We start from the raw sequence: 23,814 nt of genomic DNA, 5'->3' as shown, positions 1-23,814 counted from the left end.
CATTTCTAACTGACCTTGTGTGGAGGAAATTGTAAGGCTCATAGAGGTCGAGTTTGTTGGAATAATGTCACAGCCAGTAAATAATGGCAGGCCAAGGAGGTGAGCCAGGGACCAGCTCAGTTCCAGGCCTCGGTCTGCTACACTGAGCTACACTGGGAATAATTACTTACATCCGAATCCTCTGAAGTCTTTGAAACTATGCTCAATTCTAGTTTTTCAAGTAAAACATGTTTCACAGTTTTTTACTGTTGAGAAACTTTTAAGGCAAGGATTTCCACAAACACACATATTCCATATTCATAGGAATTTTTGATGGGTAGTACTATGTATTTTTTGAACCAACACGCTTGCTTTGTACCTGACTCTCTTCTACATGAAATCGCTTCAATTCCTGATTCTCACATTTTAAAAACAGTGTTGTTTGTTCTTCCTTTTCTCCAGTTCAAATTCTGTGAAAATAGCTGATAGCAGCCAAGGGCTTATTGTTGGGGAAGGGGAGGTGGGCGGGGGTGGGGGGGGCGGGGGGGGGGCGGTGGTGGTGGTGGTGGTGGTGAACCTGCCCCTTTTAAATCACAGAAACTTGTTGTTTATATGGAAATTGTGTAATCACTTTCATTATGACCTCTGACTGCCCTGGAAATTTGTAAGCTCTGGAAATAGCATATTATGTTTAGTTTTTCTTTTGGCTACTAGGACCTCATTTGTGTCACTGGAATTTCTTTAAAATTTTCTGTGTTACCACTTTAAGAAAAAATCTGAGCAGACTCTTCTGTTGACTAGTTTTCCACAACCTAGATTATAGGATCCCAGAGAGTTTTCACAGGGAAAAAAAAAAAAAAATTTCATCTAGCCTGACTGCCTTGATTATATCTGAGCAAATGGAAAGATTACTGGTAGATGACTTGGGCAAAGACTTCTCACAGACAAGGTCCAAGCCTTCCTGGAGCTCAGGTTTTCTGACTCCGATTCTGACTCTTGACAGTCTACCACTTAATCTCTTAATGAACGGTAAACAGAAATTTTGTATTTTTTTATTTGAATTTGTTCCTCTTGTGGTAATCTCACATTATTTTACTTTTCAACCACTGACTGCTTCTTTGTTACCTCCCCTCACCCTGTTCCAAAGTATGACATGGCAGAAGAGGAAGAAAAGACAGCTAGCATTATGAAGTTCACCCTAAATTCCTGCTCTAATGTAGCCTGCCTGGTTTGCCGTACAATATACCAAAAATATTGTTAAAAACAATGTCAATATTTGTGTTGCTTTCTTCTTAAACAGCATGAAGTTATTTTCTTACATTTTGGCAGCTGGAAAGTCCAGGATCCAAGTCCGGCAGAGTTCAGTTCTGGTGAGAGCTCTCCTGCTTGCAGACGGCCACTCTTGCTGTGTTCTCACAGAGAAGGGGTAGGGAGAGAGGTTCTCTTCCTCTTATGAGGCCACAGTCCTACCCCATAAAGTCCAGCCTTTATGACCTGAACCGTAGCTACTTCCTAAAGACCCTATCTCAGATAAAGACATGAGGGTTAAGGCTCCAACATGAGTTTTGCAGGGGAACGAATGACTGGTCAACTGGTCACTATGACGTGCACTGACCACCAGGAGGCAGATGCTCAATGCAGGACTGTTGGGTGCCAGATGCCAGGCATAAAGCTGGCAAGCGCAGCTGCGGTGGCGCAAGCCTCTCCCACCTCCGCGGCTGGCGCTGCAGAGCCAGGATGAGTGGGAGTGGTGCTGCACCCGGCCCCACTACTATTGTACATCCCTTAGGGGGTGTGGACTGAGGATTTCGGCCTGATTCCTGCTGGCCTGCGGGGGGTCATGCTGAAATCCACAGTTCGACATCCCTTGAGGGTTCCTGGGTTGCGAGAGGGAGCAGGCCAGACTTAGGGACCCCACTGGTGCATGAATTCATGCACTGGACATCTAGTTATAAATAGGAAACACTGTGTGCATGTTGGAGCAGGGTATAGCTCAGCCTTTATTTTCATATTGAAAAGTCAACAGATAATGCCTAAAATGTGAAATCAAGAAGTAGCAACATGAGCACGGAGTTTAGGGAAATGGAAGTACAGTAGATCCTCTGGTTATGTCGGAGATCTGTTCCTATGGTGCGAGTAATGCAATTTTCTCCTTAAGACGGAACCCACCTACATCACTCACATGGAGCACATACACAGCACTAATGAACTGAAAAAAAAAATTTAAAAGAAAGGTAACGATTCTTGGTCTTCACTTGTGACAAATAAATAACAAAAAACATAAAGCACATATGTACACACGTCAAAATGATAGAAATTTTTTTTTTTTAATAAATAATTGGGAGATGGCAACATAACCACGAAACGATGTACGTCGAGTCTGACTGCCCTGCTTATGCATTCCAAAATAATCATCTGAAATAACCGAAAATGCTTATTACTTCTTGGAAGGGGTAAACTGGAGAGGGGGAAGAGGAGTTTGCTATTTTTTTTTTCTTTTTTTTAAAACAAGCCTTCTGAAAGTTACTTGCTAATTCAAGCCAGATGCATACATAATTTTAATAAAATGAAAGCTAAAAATAAAGAACAAACAAACTTTTACTCAATGATAAATATTTTGACTTGCACACAGCTGATGCTTTGTTTGAATGTCAGGATAAGCATTGATTTTTCTTTAAAAGGGATCAACAATTAATTTGCCTAATATCAACTCAGGCATAGCAGGGAATGTACCACTAAATGTAAATTAGACAGTAATTCTTGCTTCCAAGAAAGTTGTGATCTAGTCAGGAGCTGAGATATGTGAAAATTACCTAAATGGAAGAGAGGACACAATACCTGCCAGGGAGCAGACCCTCCTGAGCCTTTCTATCTCTGAGTTTTCTGTCCGGCCTTGGGCTAATAATACTACTCATGTTTCTAGTGGTCTGGGCCTTGTTTATGATTGGCAGAGAGTTGGCAGAGTAAGAGATCTTACTCTGTTTTCTCCTGGCTTGTTCTGATCAGCATTTTGTGGGGTGGAGTTTACCTAGGAAGATACTTGCAGTTACAGAAATCCCGTAGGCAGGAATAGAATGTTTTCATCAGTAGCTCCATTCCCTGCCTCCCCCCCCCCCTACCCCCCCCTAATTTTGCTCTCAGTTATGGCAGAACAAATGTTTCTTTTTGTTTGTTTGTTTGGTTGTTTAGTATCTATAGGGCAGAGAATTAAGGTACTAAAAGGTTGTTTGCAATATTTATATGAGAGAGGAACCAGATGCTCTCAGAATTCCCTCCAGACCAGTCTTTTGGGCCAAGACTCTTCTGACTGGACGGGTGAGAGCCAGGCTTTGGCTCTGTGGCTGAGAAGACTGGCCAAGACAGGGCTGGTGTCTGCTCTGAGGGCAGGGAGCTGGCTCTTTTCAGAGAAAGCAGAGAAGTCAGTATTCACAGTTTTTGCTGAAATTTGTATGTTTGTCATGTGCCTCTTTTTTTTTGCTGGGCACAGCAGCTCTGTGTTTTAGGTGTTATTTCTTGGCCCTCTCCAGATGAAAAGTGTGGAATCTATTTTAAGTAACATCTTTAAATCTGAGTTTTCCTTACTGATTTGTCTTAAGGTATTGCTTATAAAACCTTGAAGAATTTGCATTAGTTTGGATTCTAAGACTTTCATTATCCGATTTTCAACCAATTTAAAGCAATTGATGTGTGAAAATAAACTTAATGTGTGGAAATAAACTAACATGTCTCACCTGTTAGAGAAAAATGATATCATGGAAGGTGCAACTGGAAAGTCTTTCCATAGACAGAACTCCAGAGGACTCCTTGGGCTGAGGCTAGATAGGAACCCAGAACAGTTCTGTTTTCACAAACCAGGAAAACCCAGCGATACTGAGTTAAAACTCAGTTATTGGATTACATTAAAAAAACTCCAACACACCTGCACCCAAGTCTTTGTTCCGTATGAGTATCCCCCCAAATCTGTCTAAATGTAGGGATTAATGGGCAAACATGGAAAATCATATCAGTTTCTAAGTTTATAATTTTAGATTCAGGGAACAACCAAATAGAAAAATTAAAATCCATTTTATGGTGTAAATGTATTAAAATATATCCAAGTTAAGCCTTCAGGATACTGGAACATACTTCTTTTTATCCATAAACTAATTATCTTTTGCCACAATTATGTTCTGTTTTAGTATTATTCAGGAGTTTGGAAAAAATATATTTTAATATGCCAGAGAATGAACGACAAATGTATATCGATATATATCTAACTTTAAGATTGATGAAGTAATTTCTTTGATGGAGGTAATGTTCAACACCCTTTCCGCTAAGTTGTACAAGTCCTTCGGACATACAGAAGAGCCGCACTAAATCATTGCTAATATCAAAGATATGTGTACAAAGGAAACTGTTCAGTATGTGGGTTACACAGTGCTCTTCTGCAACAAGTCTGTGACCTGGTAGCATACATATGTAGAGCCTGTTCTGATGAACTTAAACATTGAGACTGAAGGATTTTCTGAAGGACATGATGTAGTTTCTCCGGTGGCCCGAATGAGGAGAGAGCAGGGGGTCAGCCATCTTTTATTCTTTGTTCCACCATTATAACTAGCTTGCCTTTGTGGGGTAAAAGTATGTTTTAATGAAATTATGGCTTATGTCAAATTATTAATTAATGTAGTGTATCTTTCCTTGGAACAGAAATCTGAATGCTACAGAATTCATGCTTGAGGAATTAGAGGTGTTTATTATTTCCATTTTGTCTTAGTGTTTAATTCATCTCTTGGGAGTCAGTGACATCTTTAGGATGCCTTGATGATTATTTCCAATCCTTACTGGGTCATCAAACTTAGTCACCTCTGTGATTTAAACAGTAAAGAGAAGGAAATCTTGGGGATGGGGCTGTTTCTTCTCCGGGTTGGTATTAATTGGGGAAGAAGCTATGTCTAGGCAGAGGATTTTGAAAATTGATAACAGGTGATTCAGAAGAGACATCTTCTGAAACACCAGAAAATATACAGTTAAGCCAAATTCAAGCTGAACTGGGGAAATAGACCTAAATATGTTGCAGTTTTTAAAAAATTTATTCCTTTTTTTTCTATAAGCACAGTTAACCATGTTAGATCTATTTTAACTTTCTCATTTACCAGTAAGTTTCTTTAATATAATATAGCTTGAAAATTCCTTACGTTTAAAGTTTTGCATTCTATGAAATATATTCATGCCTTAATAATTTCTATGAGTTCAAATCACAAATTTATCTCAGGATACGTGTAGTGTATGAAAAAGTGATTTCACATTTGTTATTACTTTTATGTGTATAGATTTCTTATTTTGCCTAATTACTTCTTAAATTATTTCTAGTTCTAATTATATCTAGTGATTATAGCTAGATGGTACAGCCAAGAGGATGGGCTAAGTAGGGGTTAGTGGCTGTCAAAATCTGACAGGCTTTATTTAGTTTTTTCTTGTAAAGAAAACAAGGGTAGAGGGAATGGAATAGAATTTTATGAGTGATATTGAAACAACCATTAAATGGTCAGACAGTGCTTCTCAATCCCAGAGGGCTTTTTGAGAGGTGGCACTTGATGGTATACTTTAACAAATAGGTAACATCGGTAAGGGTTTAAAGTAACACCTTTAATAGGTATGAATAATTTGAAGGTAGTCTTCAAGAAATTATTCCACATGCTTAAATATAAGAATTACCATTATAGAAAACCTGCTAATGCACAGAAATGAGGAATTTTTAAAATACCTTTTTTTTCTAGAATAAAATGTTCTTTCTGTAATTCACATGACCTGTCTTTTTAAAGAGAAATTTTATATACAGGTTGGGGAAAGCTTTGCCTTTCTACATTAGCTTCAACAATGCTTTGATCATGCAGTAACAGTTTTGAATATTTGTTCTGAGCACGTTTTATTGAAGTTGTAATCTGCGTTTACTTGCTGAACTGATTTATGATTCTAGTTCTTTGGGGTTTCATAGATCATAAATACAGAATCCAAGTTAGTCCTTTAGAAAATGTAAAGACTCTACTCAGGGGCCTCCTACCTTCATGGTGGCTTATGCCTTTTCTAAGACCCCGAGTGTAATGGATTCATTTGGATGGTGGTCCAGGTTTGTTATGCATGATAAGAATTTGAGAATTTTTCTATTAGAACATAAGAACAGTAGCAATACCTGTTACTTAGTTTTGTGAATGAAATAGTGTTTTGTTTTGTTTTTTCTCTCTGCTGCAAGGGAAATTCGATTTCTATGCTCTCTCAGGGGCCTAGAATTATTTCTGTGACTTTTTACTCTCATATCAAGGCAATACATAGTCTGATATGTGTTTCATGTATCTTTCTATATGTAGTAGAATATTCTTAAATGGTTTTAAATTCTCAGGCATATGTGCATTGACAACTTTCAGATAACAAATGGCTGCTGGAATCCACACCAAATATATAACTACTAGTGACCCCATGCATGGATTCGTGCACATTGAAAGGACATTAATTAGAATTAATTACAGCTTGGCAGTAAACCCTATTTGCGCTGACACTGCCCCAGCAACAACAAAACCCATGGCCGAAGGTGGAATCATGTAGCCCCACGAGGAAACACAGTCAGATTTTAGACCGTGTCGGAATAATAAAATCTGACTGTAGGAGGATTTTATTAAACTGGATTTTGATTCACCTGATAACGGGTCAGGCATTTCTTGAGAAGGTGTTATGTATCAATTTCTAAACTAAAGGGATCAGACTTATTTTTCTGTTCTCACAAAATAAGGAAATAGTGAGGCTGAAGACAGTGATCTGTGATTAAACAGATGAAAAGATTTATATTCTTGCCAATAACAAAAGAACTCCAAGTGAGAACAACATTGAGATCTTTTTACCCTGCAGGTTGGCAAAAATAAGTGTGATAATTCCTGGTGGTGGTAAGGATGTGCAGAAAGGGATCTTCTCTTTCCTGGCAGAGACCAATCAGAGTAGTAATTCTGGGAGACAGTGTCGCCGATGTCTCCAGAATTGAAAAGGCGCGTATTCTTTGACCCAGGAGTTGCACGTCAAAGAATCATTGTAGATGTTTTCCAAAATATATGCACAAGAGTATTCAATAACAGAACAAAGTAAGCAATAAAACAGAAGATAATTTAAATATACATCAGTATGGGGTTGGTTAAGTAGATTTATGTTTTCACATGATAAAATATTATGCAGCTATTAGGTAATTGAGATAGGCTTATGCGTATTGATATGGAGGGTCTCCAAGATACTGTACATGAAAAAAGAAAGCTGCAGAGCAATGTATCCAGTATATATATTGTATTCAGGGTGCCCCCAGAAAATGTAAACACAGCTTAGCAGCTGATAGCTCAATTCTGAAAATGAAATGTGTTTGAATGAAAACTGCCTTTATAATTATTCAAAGTGTGTATACATATTTTGGGACACCTCGTATATGCTTATATATAAGTATAAAATTAAAAATAAGAATAACAAGTGCATATAGTATACAGAAGCCTATGCATTAAACACTTTTGTGTAAGTAGTTGTAAGAAACTTAAGGATCTTTGGGAAGTGAAAGTGAAGAGAAGATGGCTTTTACTTTTCATTTTGTACCTTTATGTTTCCAAATGAATACCTGTTTACCTAGTATGTTTTTAATGCCAATAGGGTTTATCTCAGATTTTCCATATCCTCATCCTCTACCCTTATTCATACTTTCATGATAAAAATGACACTGGCTACACTAAGGAAGCAAATAAAACTCAGCAAGTGACAGAGTGATTATATAAAACACAGAAACAGTGAAGCTTTGCATGAGCATTGATGGTCACTAAAAAAACACCCGTCAAAATAGGTCATTATTAATAGTTATTTATTGTCTTGTTAGTTTAAAACATGATGTAAAAGGTCAGGACAGTAATAGCTAAAGCCAATTGGCCATTAACTGTGGTAATCATTGACCTTAAAAAGGAGAATTGGTCTTCTAAATGATTTTCTGAAGTTGTTAATAACTGTATTTGAAGATTAGCAGTTATACTGTGATGGTGACAAGCGTGCCAAAAGACATTGGCTCCATTCATATAAAAAATTATGTTTTTAGTGTGTAATTTGCAATAGCATTCATCAAAATTATTCATTCTTTCTAAAAGGAAAAAATTGATTGGTAGCAGTCACAGTGCCAAGGTTAGCATTAATGGTGCTGAAACATCTAAATTTCCTGGCTTTTAAACCTTTTAAAAACCTTTAAAGAGATTTATATGGCTTTTTGGATAAGTAACATTGAAAAAAAAAAATAAGGTCACTTTTTTTTTTTTCTTTTTTTTCTTTTTTTTTTTTTTTTTTTGTAGCACACAAAAAATGTAGAAGAGAGTTTTCAGCTTTTCCTAACAATTTTTACAATCTCTTCATTCATTGGGGTTTACTTTTGGGTAAAGGAAAGAAGAGTTAGTTTTTCTACCCTAAGGTGGTGGCCTCCAGTGTGACTTTCTCTGCACTTATATTTTATTAGTATAGGGAAATGCCTAATTGTGGGCAGGTGACCTCTAATACCATGTTCCAGATAATATGGGTCACATTATTGTTCTCAGCTCTGCACTGCTCCTCGGGGCACCTTGCTTGGAGGAGGACAAAGTAGATAGCATTTCTAGATCCAGAGTGCAGTGTTCCCTTTCTTTCTGTTTCCATGTAAATTGCACCCTTTTGCAAGTTTATGTCCTTACGAGGGTAAAGAACAGCCAGCTTCACTGTTTGAGTAAGTTAACTATAGAATTCTCCTAATTTGTAATTAAATATGCAGGATCCTGTCTAATAAAGAGGGAATATGCTAATTGATTGCCATGCCCTCACAAGATGGTGGTGCCCAGAGTCACAAGATGGCAGCACCCAGTCCCCTCAGCCATCCAGCTGGAGCCCCCCAGTACCCTCAGCTCTGCAGGGGAAGGCAGTTGGGGGCAGTTGGGCCAGCAGGGTAGGGCAGTTGGGGACAATCATGGCAGTGGAGCAGTTGGTGTCAATCAGGTTGGCAGGGGAGCAGTTAGGGGGCTATGAGGCTGGCAGGCAGAGTGGTTAGGAGAAATCAGGCAGGCAGGCAGGCAAGTGGTTAGGAGCCAGCAGTCCCGGGTCATGAGAGGGATGTCTGATTGCTGGTTGCGGGATCGGGCCTAAACTGGTAGTCGGACATCCCCTGAGGGACATACCCCGAGGTGTCCCATATTGGAGAGGGTGCAGGCTGGGCTGAGGGATATAACCCCCCCTCGCCCCCATGCACAAATTTTCATGCACGGGGCCTCTAGTACTGTTTATAATACCAGTTAGCTATGTTCCTACAAATTAACATGTTGGAATAGAATAAAGCTGTATATTTAGTTGTGTTTGGCCAGATCATAAGTAGAAATCAGCCTTCATTTTTAAAAAATATATTTTATTGATTTTTCACAGAGAGGAAGAGAGAGGGACAGAGAGTTAGAAACATCGATGAGAGAGAAACATCGATCAGCTGCCTCTTGCACACCCCCCACTGGGGACGTGCCCACAGCCAAGGTATATGGCCTTGACTGGAATCGAACCTGGGACCATTCAGTCCACAGGCTGACGCTCTATCCACCGAACCAAATCAGTTTCGGCTCAGCCTTCATTTTTAAAAGATATTTAAAATTTACGCTTACAGATGTTCTATAAGTCAGATGCATTCTTGGCTTGTCTCACACCCTCCTAGTAGGGCAAGTGACTAAAATTCTCCTTTCTTAAAGCAGTAACTAACCATTCAGGGTCAAAAAGGGGTTAGATACATTTCTAGGCCAAGAGATCAAGATCAATGTATGCAGCCCAGCAGGTGTGGTTCAGTGGTTGAGCATTGACCTATCAACCAGGTGGTTACTGGTTCTTTAACTGGTCAGGGCACATACTTGGGTTGCAGGCTTGATCTCCTGTGTGGGAAATGCAGGAAGCAGCCAATTAATGATTTCTCTCATCATCGAGGTTTCTATCTATCTCTCCCTCTCCCTTCCTCTCTGAAATCAATATAAACAAGTTTAAAAAAAAAAAAAAAGATCAGTGTATTCATTTGTTGGTTGAGAAGGAAAAGGAGTGGGAGTGGGAGCATTATGATGGGTTGAAACTGGCTTTGGAAATTTTTCATTCTGTTCCTGCTTGAATGTTTCAATGTCCAGGATAATTTGGAAAATTCAAAAGAAGAAGGAAAGTCTATTGTAGTAATCCATATTTTTATCTTTCCTCTTCTTCCTTCTTATTTCCCAATATCCCAAGACTAGAGGCCTGGTGCATGAAATTTGTGCATGGGGGTGTGGGGGGGGGGTGTCTTCTCAGCCCCGCCTGTACCTTCTCCAAGCTGGGACCCTCAGGATTGGGCCTAAACCAGCAGTCGGACACCCCTCTCACAATCCTGGACCACTGGCTCCTAATCACTCAACTTCCTGCCTGCCTGATCATAACCTAACTGACACCCCCCCCCCCCCCCCATTGGCCTGGTCACCCCTAACTGCCCCCTGCTGCTGGCCAGTTTGCCTCCAACTGCCCTTTCCTTGCCAGCCTGGTCCCTCCTAACTACCTCCCCTGCTGGCCTGGTTGCCCCTAACTGCCCCCCCTGCCCACATAGTCACCTCTTACTACCCTCCCTGCCAGCCTGGTCACCCCCAACAGCCCCCCTCTGCTGGCCTGATTGCCCCTAACTGTCCCTACTGCTGGCCTGGTCACCCCACACAGCCCCTCTGCTGGCCTGGTTGCCCCATGCAGCCTGCTGTTTAGTTGTTTGGCTGTCCCTCACTAACCTCCCCACCAGCCTAGTTGCCCCGTGCAGCCTGCTTGTTCAGTCATTTGGTTGTCCCTCACTAATCCCCCCTGCCAGCCTAGTCTTAGGTAGCCATCTTATGAGGGTGTGAGGGTTAATTTGCATATTACATCTTTATTATATAGGATGCCTTCTTTTATAATTTCCTTATGTTTTAAGAACTTTCTCTTGTTATTCTCTTAGGGTAAGTCTGCTGGTAACAAATTTTATTTTTTTAAATCTAGCTTTCCTATTTTAAAGGCTCTTTCTGCTGGATATTAAATTCTGGTTTGACAGTTCTTTTAGCATTTGAAAAATAAAGCCCCATTTTCATCTGGTGTCTATGATTTCTCATGAGAAATTAGTTTTAATATTGAATTGTTTTTCAAATTACAATTATAGAGGTTTTGCGGCTTTCCTAATACTTTTGTCTTTAGTTTTTAAGAGTTTGATGATGTTATATCCTGGTATGTATTTCTCTGGTTTATCCTGTTTCAGATACATGCATCTTCTTAAATGTGTGTTTGATTTTTTTAACCAAATTTGAGGAAAATTCTTCCATCTTTGAATGTTAATATCACATTTTTCTTTTTCTTTTTTTTTCTAGTATACTAAAGATATGAATGTTAAATTTTTTGATTTAGTGAACTAGGTGTCCAAGGCTATTGTCATTTCCCCCAGTCAATTTTCTCTGTGTTTTTCAAATTGGGAATTTTCTATAAGTCTGTCATCAATTTCACTGATTTGTTTCTTTCTTGTCTTCATTCTGCTATTAAAACCATCTAGTGACTTTTTTTTAATTTTGGTTGTTTTACTTTTCAATTCTAAAAATTCCATTTGTTATTCTTTATATCTTTCTTTTTAAAATATATATATTAATTTATTTCAGAGAAGAATGGAGAGGGGAGAGAGATAGAAACATCAATGATGAGAGAGAATCATTGATGGATTGCCTCCTGCATGCCCCCTAATGGGAACCAATCCATTAACCCAGGTGTGTGCCCCAATTGGAAATTGAACTGTGACCTACTGGTTCATAGGTTGACACTCAACCACTGAGCCACACTGGCTGGTCCTTTTATTTCTTTACTGAGACTTTCTGTGTTTTTTTAAACTTTGCCTTAAGCATTTCTGTAGTTGTTCATTGAAGTATTTTTTATGATGGCTTATTTAACATTTCTGTCAGAAATAAGCCAGTCAGATAAAGATAATTATCATGTGATCTCTCTTAAATGTGGAACATAATGAACAAAATAAACTGATGAACAGAATAGATCCAGAGATGTGGAAGTGTACAATAGACTGTAATGATTCTCAGAAGGAAGAGGAGAGGCAAGGGGAGAGATTAAGACTTTATAGTCACACTAGAGTCTTGGTGCACGAAATTCATGCATAGATAGGGTCCCTAGGCCTGGCCAGCAATCAGGGCCAATCAGGGCCTTCTGGCTGCCAGTTGGGGTCTTCCTTCTGGCTGCTGGCCGGGGCCTTCCTTCACCGGTTGTCAGCTATAGGCCAAGGCCTTCCTTCATTCCACATCACCCCCTGGTGGTCAGCACATATTATAGTGAGAGATAGAATTCCCAGTCTCCCAGTCAAACTCCCACGGGGACACTTTGCATATTAGCCTTTTACATATATAGATAGATATGCATAATCTATGGACACAGACAATAGAGCAGTAAAGAGATAGGGAGGTCTTGGAGTGAGCTATAGGAGTCAAAGCAGGGGAAGGGACATCTGTAATACTTTCAATAATAAAGATAAATTCAAAAAAATAGTAAAGAATTAACTAAAATAAAACTTTCATTCAATATACTTTATTATTCTGCCAAAATTGACAAAGAAAATGCCCCCTTTTAACAATTGTGTTACATAGCATGGCTTTCTTTTTGAAGGCTAAGTGTGCAGACCAAATAGACAAGGTCAGCTGGATGACAGATACAGCATCTTACTTCTAATTATTGTAGGTGCCTATGAAAGGAAGTGGGGCTTTATAAGGAATTTGAAATGTAAGAAAGAACATTTGGTGAGCTGTGAATGTATTTGTCTGACATGATGAAAAATGTATAACCTAATTTTAGCTTTTGTTTTTTAATGATAGATTTTCTTGTTTAAATAACATTAAACATGAATATGTAGAAATGTCCTATATCCATACATTAAGGTGTTTGTACTCATTTTTTTTTTTATAAAGCATGTGATTATTGTCTTTCATTTATGATTAAAACGCAGATTGTTAGGGCTTTATACCTTGGTAAATATTCATTCTGGGAAGCACTTTCTCGTGTTAAAATATTAAAGCCTAATCTGAAATATTTCACAAACACAAGTGACTTTTTGAAGGTTGTGCTCTTCTATGCATTTACTTTGTGCATATTATATACCAGCTTTTCAGAGAGGGATGTGTTCTTTGTTACTGAATATTATGAATCTACTCATATATTCATGTTAAACACCTTAGTGGGAACCTTATAATCACAGAAAAGAAACTGCTATTCCACTTATTACCCAAGACAGTGTATATTTAGGAGCATGACAAAGCCTACTTTTGGGTGTTTATGCTGTGTTGTGCTTTCCAAAGGCTTTTAATAGTAGGGATGTGTTGTCATATCTAAGTGCTGTTAGAGTGAAATGATTTCTCAAATTAGAACATTCAAAACACAGTTAATGTACTCTAACAAAATAAAGTTCTTCCGTTTATTACCCATCATTTTAAATCCATTGCAACATACAAGTAAACCTGTTCTGTACAGTTAAACTTGTTTTACCTGCATTGCCCCTGCCCTGACACATACTTCAGCCTGGTGAACTGTATAGAGCAGAACAGTTTACATATGTCATTTCCATTTCTAATGGCTTGGTGGTAGGTAGGTTGGACACATCATAACAGAGATTTTCACTAAATGCTGATTTTCATTATATTCTAACAAGTATAATGCTAGGAATAAAAGTTAACTGTACAATAATGTCCCAAAATGCCAGCCCCAAGGAATTGGGGAAGGAAGAGTATACACTGGGTAATGGCTAACCTTCATTGAGCACTTTGTAGATGGTATGTGCCCAGCACATGGGGTTCTGTTGGAATGCTCACAAGAACCCTATTTTCATACTTTTTTGGATAATAATTTCTTCACAGCTAGTAAGATGTGGAGCTGGATTACAACCCACATCTGAATATAACAGTTTCATGAGTCATATAACCTTAATTTTTTTGTATGTGATAAATAAAAGGTTTAATATTGCCAATTTGAAATTAGTACAATAATTATACTTAAAATCTTCTTATTCCATATTATGACCAACTAGCCAGTTAAGAAAAGTGTGACAATGGGGCATAGAAGATTCAGAAGAAACATGAGATAAAGGGAAGGAAAAAATCAGAGGAAGGAGATAATGTTTCAGAAAAGGGGAGAGGACAGTAAATGGCAAGGAGAGAAAGTGTTGGCCGAGGTTGAAAAGGAAGCAGAGAATGGCCAGTTACATAGGTGAGAAAAGAACCGTAGGCAGTCTGGAAGACTAAATGAAATTTATCGGATCTGGCTTTCCTCTTGCTTTGTGGATTTCATCCTGCTTTTTGAAATCCTCATTGCTCTTCTACTCTTCAGAGTTCTTCCACTGAGCTTCTGGTACTTAAATTCTTAAATTCATTTATGATGAAACTTCATTCAAAGTTATATGATTCATAATTCAAGTTGTGTGTACTATTTCTGTTTTTCCCCCCTAGTTTCTTACATAATGCATGATACATTCACACAGTCAAATTTTGGTAAGTGATTTGTTTAGTGCATTTAATTTGGTTATCAATCAAAGCCTTGTGAATTTCTCTCTGTACTCATAGAAATGAATTCTCAATCTTACCATTTATGTTAGTTTAAAGGTTTATTTAGAAATAAAGTTTGATAGCATGCAAGAGACTTGACTTTTAGAGAATTAAGATCCCCCCCCCACCCCCGAGATTAACCAAAGAATATATATGCATTTATGTGTAACCCCTGGAAACAGACATTTGTGCCAGTGCAGGGTAGAGGAAGTCAATGAGGGGAGGGGAAGGGACAGCTGAAATACTTTCAACAATAAAGATAAATTTAAAAAAGATAGCCGAAACTGGTTTGGCTCAGTGGATAGAATGTCTGTCTGCAGACTGAAGGGTCCCAGGTTCGATTCCCGTCAAGGGCATGTACCTTGGTTGCAGGCACATCCCCGGTAGAGGGTGTGCAGGAGGCAGCTGGTCGATGTTTCTCTCCCATCGTTGCTTCTGGCTCTCTATCCCTCTCCCTTCCTCTCAGTAAAAAAACAATAAAATATATTTTTTAAAAAAAGATATTTTTCCTGTGATAAAGCCAAAGAATAGTATGTTTATAAAGAAAGTACTTTATAATTTTGTTTATGTGTCTCTTAATTGACCACAAATTTAATACTCAAAGAGATTCTTTGTATTTTAAGTATAATATTGAGAATTTTATAACGAAAGGAGAACTGGGCTTATAGGTAACCTTGGGCTGGTTACTTTAATGTCTCTGTTTTTAAATTTGTAAAATGGAGAATGCATCTGTTTATCTTAACTGGGTGAATAGACAAATGCAAATGTGTAGTAGAAAACCCTTTGTAAATATAAGTGCTAAATACAGCTATGTCTACATTAGTATATACTAATATATATTAGTATATTACTTTTTAGTTTGCCCCTTTCATTAATTAAAAGATGAGCAGATGCAGGATAGACTAATTCTTCTATTTCATTTAGATTACCCCAATATTGAATTTCAATAAACTGAAGTGGTATTAGTCAAAGAAACTTGGTCATCAGATGGAAGGAAAGTGGTTGAGTCATTACCTAACTTATCATAGATCTTTTTAATAGGGACAGATATCTATGCCATTAATACTGTCTTTCCCTTTGACAGTACTTTAATACATAACTTATAAATATCTTTTTATCAACCAATCTTTCTTTTCCAATCCCAGACTAGTATTAAGCAAGACAGAATGAGCAAAAAATCAGGAAGGTCTAATAAGCAATCAAATGATCAAATTGTCATTGGTCACTAATGGAATTTTAGACTTTTAGGAAAATGATTAGTTATTAATTGTAATGCCCTCGTTGACAAGGTTTTATTTTTAAAAAAATCACGATAAATTTTAAATGTGATTTTGAAATTTGTTGGATTATTATCTCCATAAAAACTATGAGTAGTTTATTTTTCATATTGCCTTACATGAACATTTTTGCCGAAATGACAATAGTAATATGGCTATTATTTTAAAAAGAGCCTTAACTTTTAGAGATGTACCGAAATATTTACTGATAAATATGATTTTCTTTTATTCTTTATTGTTTAAAGTATTACATGAGTCTCCATTTCCCCTCTGTTAACCTTTCCCCATCAGCCCCAGCCCCTAGCATGCCATCACCTCCATACTGTCTGTGTCCGTTGATTATGCTCATATGCATGCATACAAGTCCTTTGGTTGATCTCTTATCTCCCACCACCTACCTACCCTCATAGGTTAGTCAGTTTATTTGATGATTGTTTTTGTTCATTAGTTTATGTTGTTTATTATATTCCACAAATGAGTGCAATCATGTGATATTTATCTTTCTCTGACTGGCTTATTTTGCTTAGCATAATGCTCTCCAGTTCCATTCATGCTGTTGCAAATGGTAAGAATTCCTTCTTTTTTTGAGAAATGGAAAAGTGTAGTATTCCATTGTGTAGATGTACCACAGTTTTTTAATTCACTCATCTACTGATGGGCACTTAGGCTGTTTCCAAATCTTAGCTATTGTAGTAAATTGTGCAGCTATGAACATAGGATGCACATGTTCTTTCTGATTGGTGTTCCTAGTTTCTTGGGATATATTCCCAGAAGTGGGATTACTGGGTCAAGCGGAAGTTCCATTTCTAGTTTTTTGAGGAAACTCCATACTGTTCTCCACAGTGGCTGCACCAGTCTGCATTCCCACCAGCAGTGCAAGAGGTTTCCTTTTTCTCCGCATCCTCGCCAACACTTGTCATTTGTTGATTTGTTGACGATAGCCTTTCTGTCAGGTTTGAGATGGTACCTCATTTTTGTTTTGATTTGCATCTCTTGGATGATTAGTGACTTTGAACATGTTTTCAAATGTCTCTTGACCCTCTGTACGTCCTCTTTCAAAAAGTGTGTATTTAGGTCCTTTGCCCACCTTTAAAAAAAAATACATATATTTTATTGATTTTTTACAGAGAGGAAGAGAGAGGGATAGAGAGTTAGAAACATTGTTGAGAGAAGAATCATCGATCAGCTGCCTCTTGCACACCCCCTACTGGGATGTGCCCACAACCAAGGTACGTGCCCTCGACCGGAATCGAACCCGGGATCCTTCAGTCCACAGGCCGATGCTCTATTCACTGAGCCAAATCAGTTTTGGCCCTTTGCCCACTTTTTAATTGGATTGTTTATCTTCCTTTTGTTAAGTTGTATAAGTTCCCTATACATTTTGGAGATTAAATTCTTATCACAGAAAGCATTGGCAAATATGTTCTCCCATGCAGTGGGCTTTCTTGTTGTTTGTTGATGGTTTCTTTTGCTGTGCAGAAGCTTTTTAAAAAAATACTTTATTGATTTTTTTACACAGAGGAAGAGAGAGAGAGAGAGAGTTAGAAACATCGATGAGAGAGAAACAGCAATCAGCTGCCTTCTGCACACCCCCTACTGGGGATGTGCCCGCAACCAAGGTACATGCTCTTGACCGGAATCGAACCTGGGACCCTCCAGTCCGCAGGCCAACATTCACTGAACAAAACTGGTTTTGGCTGTGCAGAAGCTTTTTACTTTGATGTAGTTCCATTTGTTTATTTTTTCCCCTTACTTTCCATTGCCCTAAGTGCTGTATCGGTAAAGATATTGCTATGACAAATGTCTGCTATTTTTTTGCCTATACATTTTTCTAAGATTTTTATGGTTTCCCATCTTATTGTTTAAGTCCTTTATCATTTTGAGTTTATATTTGTGTATGGTGTAAATTGGTGGTCTAGTTTCATTTTTTTTACATGTATCTGTCCAATTTTCCCAACACCATTTATTGACTCCCTTGTATGCTCTTGCCTCCTTTGTCAAATATTAATTGTGCATAATGGCTTGGGTCAAATTCTGAGTTCTCTGTTCCATTCCATTCGTCTAATTATATCTGTTTTTGTGCCAGTACCAGGCAGCTTTGAGAATAGTGGCTTTGTAGTATAGTTTGATATCTGGTATTGTAATCCCTCCAATTTTGTTCTTCTTTCTCAAGATTGCTGCAGCTATCTGGAATCTTTTTTTTTTTTTTTTTTTTTTTTTTTTTAATTTCAGATGAATTTTTGGAGAGTTTTTTCTAGGTCTTTGAAATATGCTGTTGGTATTTTAATGGGGATTGCATTGAATCTATAGGTTGCTTTGGGTAGTATAGACATTATAATGATGTTGATTCTACTAACCCAGTATATTCATCCATTTCTTTATGTCTTCCTCTATCTCTTTTTTCAGCATACTTTCTGAATTTAGTAATTTTCTGATTATAGGTCTTTTACCTCCGTGATTAAATTTATTCCTAGGTATCTAATGCTTTTGTTGCTATGGTAAATGTAAATGTGATGTCTTATAAGTGGATGGGGCTATTGCTGAAACAAGATTGGCAGTAGTAGTAATTAGTAATCATTGTAATTAGTACTTATTAAAGCTAGATGAATGGTAAATGGGGATTTATTTTACTATTTTTGTCTACTTTTATATATTTTTAAAAATTTTCATAATAAAAAGCTAAACAAATTAAATGTAACTGCTTTGTTACATTTCAGATTTAGTTAATGAAATAATTATACTAATTTAAAGTCAAATTAATGAATATGAATTCTTAAATAATTATTGTTTTTCTTATGATATATAGTAGGAATGTTTATTATACTGTCTACTAAAATGATAAGAGGCATGTAATTGAATGTTTGGGAAAATCTACTTTGTAATAATTGATTATAATTTTTGGCTTATTTCCATGTGAACTGTGTAATTATGGCATATATAGAAAGTAAAAATTCATTGACTACTGCAAATGACTATATTAATATAGGATCACACTTGTGTTGTTTAGTATTTGCTCTTTTCATTAGATTGTAAGTTCTATAAGGGTAGTGTGTCTTAATCATTGTATGTAACACAATATTTGGCACATAAAGTGTATTCAATAAATACAGGTGTCTGACTATGGTTTAAAAGAAAATTATTTATGTCTACATAATCTTCTTTTAGATTTCTTTAAAAAAGTTACTAAAGATATAACATTTTTATTACTGAAATGATTCATAAAGCAAATTCATACCAAGTATTTGTCTCCATATTTAACTATTTTATATAACAAGTGCTCATTTGTTTTGTGTTTTTCTAATACTATTTCAAATGTGAAGGCTTTTTAGTGCATTAATTGTAAGGTACATAGTATACCCTGTGAAAAATATAATACAGAAGAGCAAAGGAATGTGGAAATGAAAAAAAAACAAAAAAACAACAACACACCTTATATTAGCTTTTAAATAGTTGCATAAATAAATGGAGAAATTTTATGGTGTTCCACTTTTAAAACTCTAATAATGGTGTAGCTACTAGGTAGGTAAATAAAATTCCTTCTACTTGGTATTTTTAGCATCATAGTACTTCACATCTTCTTTGTCAGTTGTCTGATGAGGGTGCTTACTGAATGTGGCCTGTGGCTAGGCCTTATTGAGGTACTCCTTGGTGTATTATGCCTCTTGGAGGCATGGGACCTGCTGCAGGCATAGCCTCCTGGCCACTCTTTAGCTGCCCTGTGTGTGCCTGCTGGACTTTGAAGTTAGTATTTCCTTCATCACTCTTCTTTTGGAGTCTTTAATGAATAGCTTCATCAGTTAAAGGCTTGAAGTATGTTAGAACTCAAGGGACCTGATAATTTTTAAAGCTCATTCTCACATTACCAATAAAAAAAGACTCAATATGAAGTCACAACCCGTCTGCCTGGCTTTCAACCCTCTATAATCAGGTTCCTCTTCAACCTCCGTTTTAGATCTAGTCAGAAGGCCTTGGCTAACTGAACTGAGCTAAATTGGGATGCAATGATCAGTCTCAGATATTCCCAGAAATGTTACTAGTGGATGTGGGAGCCAGACCTGGTCACATCCCAACCTGTAGCCTCTGCTCTTGGAGTCAGGGACTGCCTTTATGCTTGCACTGCACTAGTGTTTAACATATGTTGTGCATGTAGTAAGTGCCCAAATATTTGTTGAATGAAAGGGAGTTAAGAGACTTTCAACCGAGTGAAATAGCCCTTCAATACACACATCATATATGTGATTTTTATTTTATTTTATTTTTAAAGACATTGCTGGCTCAGTGGACTGGATACCCAATGCTGGGGCCACAGCTCTTCTGTTTTCCTGACCCAATATCCCATTCATGTGGTTGACACCTGCTACATGTCAGAGGGGATACTTAGACAACTAAACTCGGTTCCCTCTGAGTTTAGAATCCATATGGCTTCTCTAGTCTGGTGAATCTCACTGAAATGAAATACCTGGAAATGTTTTTGCTCTTTGGTTACAAAGCTCAGTTAGAACCTAGCTTAAGCAGGTTTCTTTATGCTGGCTTTATTTTACATCCAGAAGGTGAGGACACCCCAAAGGCCCACTGACCACTCTGACTGCAAGACATGAAAAAAGTAATCAAAGACTAGTATTCCTCCTGGAAAATCCCCTAGGAAGCAGGTTCGCTATGCTCTTGGTCTCTGTTGCTTTGCTCTTTTTTCTTCTTGGAGGTGGAAAGAAGGCCTTGAATTGGTCTGAGATTTGGAGTGAGATCAGTTAGTATCTCCACTAATTTTCTCACATTAATTTTTCAGTTCACTCCAGAATCAAAATGCTGTTGTTGCTTTCTTTGAAAATCTTGCTCTTACCTTCATGAAGCCATTTATCTCATTCTTAGCTTCTTTGTGCCATTTGGAACCAGTAAGATCAAAATTTAAATTTTCTTGGCAGAGCTAAAGATCTTATATGCAGAGCCCATGGACAGACAACAGTGTGGTGAAGGCCAGAGGAGGCTGGGTGGAGGCTGGGTGGGCAAAAGTTGGGGAAATAGGGGACATATATAAGAGTGTCAAATAAAAAAAAGATCTGTTTTCAGTATTGAACCAACAAGTCATTGACGTGCATCAAGACTGTACTTCACCTGCTCTAACCTGTGTGGCTCAGTTGGTTGAGCATTGTTCCACGCACTAAGAGATTGCCGGTTTGATTCCTGGTCAGTGCACATGCCTGGGTGTGCCTCTGTCCCCAGTAGGGGATGTGCAGGAGGCAGGCAATTGATGTTTTTCTCTCTCTTCCTCTCTCTTCCTCTCTCTCTCTAAAAAATCAATAAAAATCAATTAAAAAACAACAACAACAACAACAACAAAAACACCACACTCACACACTCGCACACAAGACAATACTTCATCCACTTGTTCATTTTTATTTTGGAAGTTCCTGTTGTTGTCAGGCCCTGTGCCAGGCACTGGGGCTAGAGTGGTGAATGAGATGTATGGGGAGACCGTCACAGGGTGAACAAGGAGAGAAAATTGTAAGATGAAATGAGATGGGAGAGACAGGGAAGTCAGATCATGTAGGTCCTTGTAGATTATAGGAGTTTGGATTTCACCCTTAAGATAATTAGTACCACGGGAAGATTTTTAAGAGCAGACTGACATGATCTGATTTACACTCCTTGAAAGATTACTGTGGCTTGATGGATAGAGAATAGATTTGTGAGGTCAAGAGTATCAGAAAGAGGGCCAGTGTGCAGGCTATTGAAGGGGCCCATGAAAAGGAGACATATCTTGGCTGAGAGTCAGGAAGACGCATTTTTAATTTATCAGTGGCACCTTTAGTTTTTAGTATGCTGAAGCATACTTTTAAGGGCAGAATTAATCTTTTATCAGATGTGCTATGGATGCTGTTGGTTTTGTTATTTTAGGAAAATGCTCTTGTGTTGTTTTAGAATTAATGCTATTCACATACCTTTACTTTTCAATATATATCCAGAATGTATGAGTCGCCAGTAGTAAAGCTAATGCAAAAGAGATGTAAGTTGCTACTCTTTGAAAAACTAATAGAAGTGTTCAACTTGATTTTAGCTTGACTATGAGGAAAGTGAATATGAAGTTAAGTGTATGATAGTGAATATTTGGATCTTCTATAAGCTACAACTTTGTGGAACAGTGAAGAAAATGTTAGCACATAATAAGACCATTTTATACATGGAAATTTTTAGAGGTGGGGGGAGACAAAAAGGAATTTCATCCTGCCCTTTGTTTAAATATATCAGGGCCTGGTACAAATGCCAAAAGCTGTCAGTATAACTTCTTTACAGCACTGAGGCCTCAAGTTTCACATGGCTAAGAGTCATTCAGGGGCTTGTTAAAAATACAGATTCTTGGGCTTCACCCCTTTGGCTCTGAGTTTTTAATAAACTTCTTGGGATTCTAATAGGTATTGCATTAGTCAGCGTTCTCCAGAGAAATAGAATCAGTATGAGATGTGTGTGTGTGTGTGTGTGTGTGTGTGTCTGTGTGTGTGTATATGTGTGTAGATAAATTAATGTAAGGAATTGCCTTGTGATTATGGAGGCTGAGAAGGTCCCAAATCTGCAGTTGGTAATCTGAGACACATGAAAGTTGATAGTATGCTAGAGGCCCAGTGCATGAAATTCGTGCCTGCGCCCTCTCACAGTCCAGGAAAGTTGGAGGATGCCACAGAGGCAGGAGAGGCTCCCGCTACCACTACTGTGTTCACCAGCCTGTGAGCCTGGCTTCTGGCTGATTGGTGCTCCCCCTGTGGGAGCACACTGACCACCAGGGGGCAGCTCCTGCTTCGAGCATCTGCCCCCTGGTGGTCAGTGCATGTCATAGCGACTGGTTGCTCTGCCCTTTGGTCAATTTGCATATTAGCCTTGTATTATATAGTATAGTATAGTTCTAGTCTGAGACCAAAGGCATAAGACATGGAAGAGCTGATGGTGTGAATTCCAGTACAAGTTTGAGTCTGAGGGTAGGAAATCTATGTCCCAGGTCTGAGAAAGCCAGAGAGAGAGAACAAATTCCTTCTTATTCAGTCTTTTGTTCCATTAAATGGGTTGGATAAGAGACCCTCACCCACATTGGGAAGGGCATTCTTGCTTTACTCTGTCTTTTCAAATGTTAATCTCATCCAGAAATACTCTCACAGAAACACCAAATATCTGGGTACCTCTTGGCATTGTCAAGTTGATGTGTAAAATCAACCATTATACCATCCAAATGGGAAAAATCTGAAGCAGTGAGGAGCAAAACTAGATTTCTTGGAAGAAACACTGGAAGGGAGAAAAACACCTTATAAACAGATCATTGTTGCACTTTAGGAACCAATTGTAAAGTGGGTGTTTTTTTTTTGTTATGTTTTTTTTTTTTAATTTTTTATAGTGATAACATTTTATTCACTCTTTTGAATAAAAATCTTTCTTTTTAATTTTTAAAAATCAATTTTTTTTTTTACATATGTGTCCTTAAAGTTTTAATTATAAAAAATGCCCAGCTGAAACTAATTTGGCTCAATGCAGACTGAAGGGTCCCAGGTTTGATTCCTGTCAAGGGTATGTACCTTGTTGTGGGCACATCCCCAGTGGGGGAGTGTGCAGGAGGCAGCTGATCGATATTTCTCTCTCATTGATGTTTCTAACTCTCTATCCCTCTCTCTTCCTCTCCTTAAAGAATCAATAAAAATATATTTAAAAAAAATGCCCAGACTAGGCAAATCCATAGACAGAAAGTTTCTAGGCAGTCGGGGGGCAGCAGGTGGAAGAGGGGAGTGATGGCCAATAGAGCCATGGGGTTTTCTTTTCCAGTGATGAACGTGTTTTGAAATTTTATATTGGTGATGGCTGCACAACCTTGTGAATATACTAAAAACCACTGAGTGGTAACCTTTGAAAAGCTGAATTTTTATAGTATGTGAATTATATGTCAATAAAAATACATAGTGAGAGAGAGATGAAGAAGTGGAGGTAGATGGTGT

The 23,814-nt window shown here is 37.9% G+C and overlaps 1 protein-coding gene across 1 annotated transcript in view; it reads left to right on the top strand.

Annotated features, from left to right (window-relative positions):
* FBXL17 (F-box and leucine rich repeat protein 17) overlaps window positions 1–23,814 on the top strand; it is a 408,991-nt gene that overhangs the window by 88,720 nt on the left and 296,457 nt on the right. The window lies entirely within an intron of this gene.

The sequence above is a fragment of the Pipistrellus hanaki genome, assembly GCF_964339955.1.
Source record: "Pipistrellus hanaki genome assembly, chromosome: 4".
Classification (NCBI taxonomy): domain Eukaryota; kingdom Metazoa; phylum Chordata; class Mammalia; order Chiroptera; family Vespertilionidae; genus Pipistrellus; species Pipistrellus hanaki.
The sequence above is the reverse complement of the archived record's forward strand: the minus strand, read 5'-3'. Positions and strand labels throughout refer to the sequence as shown.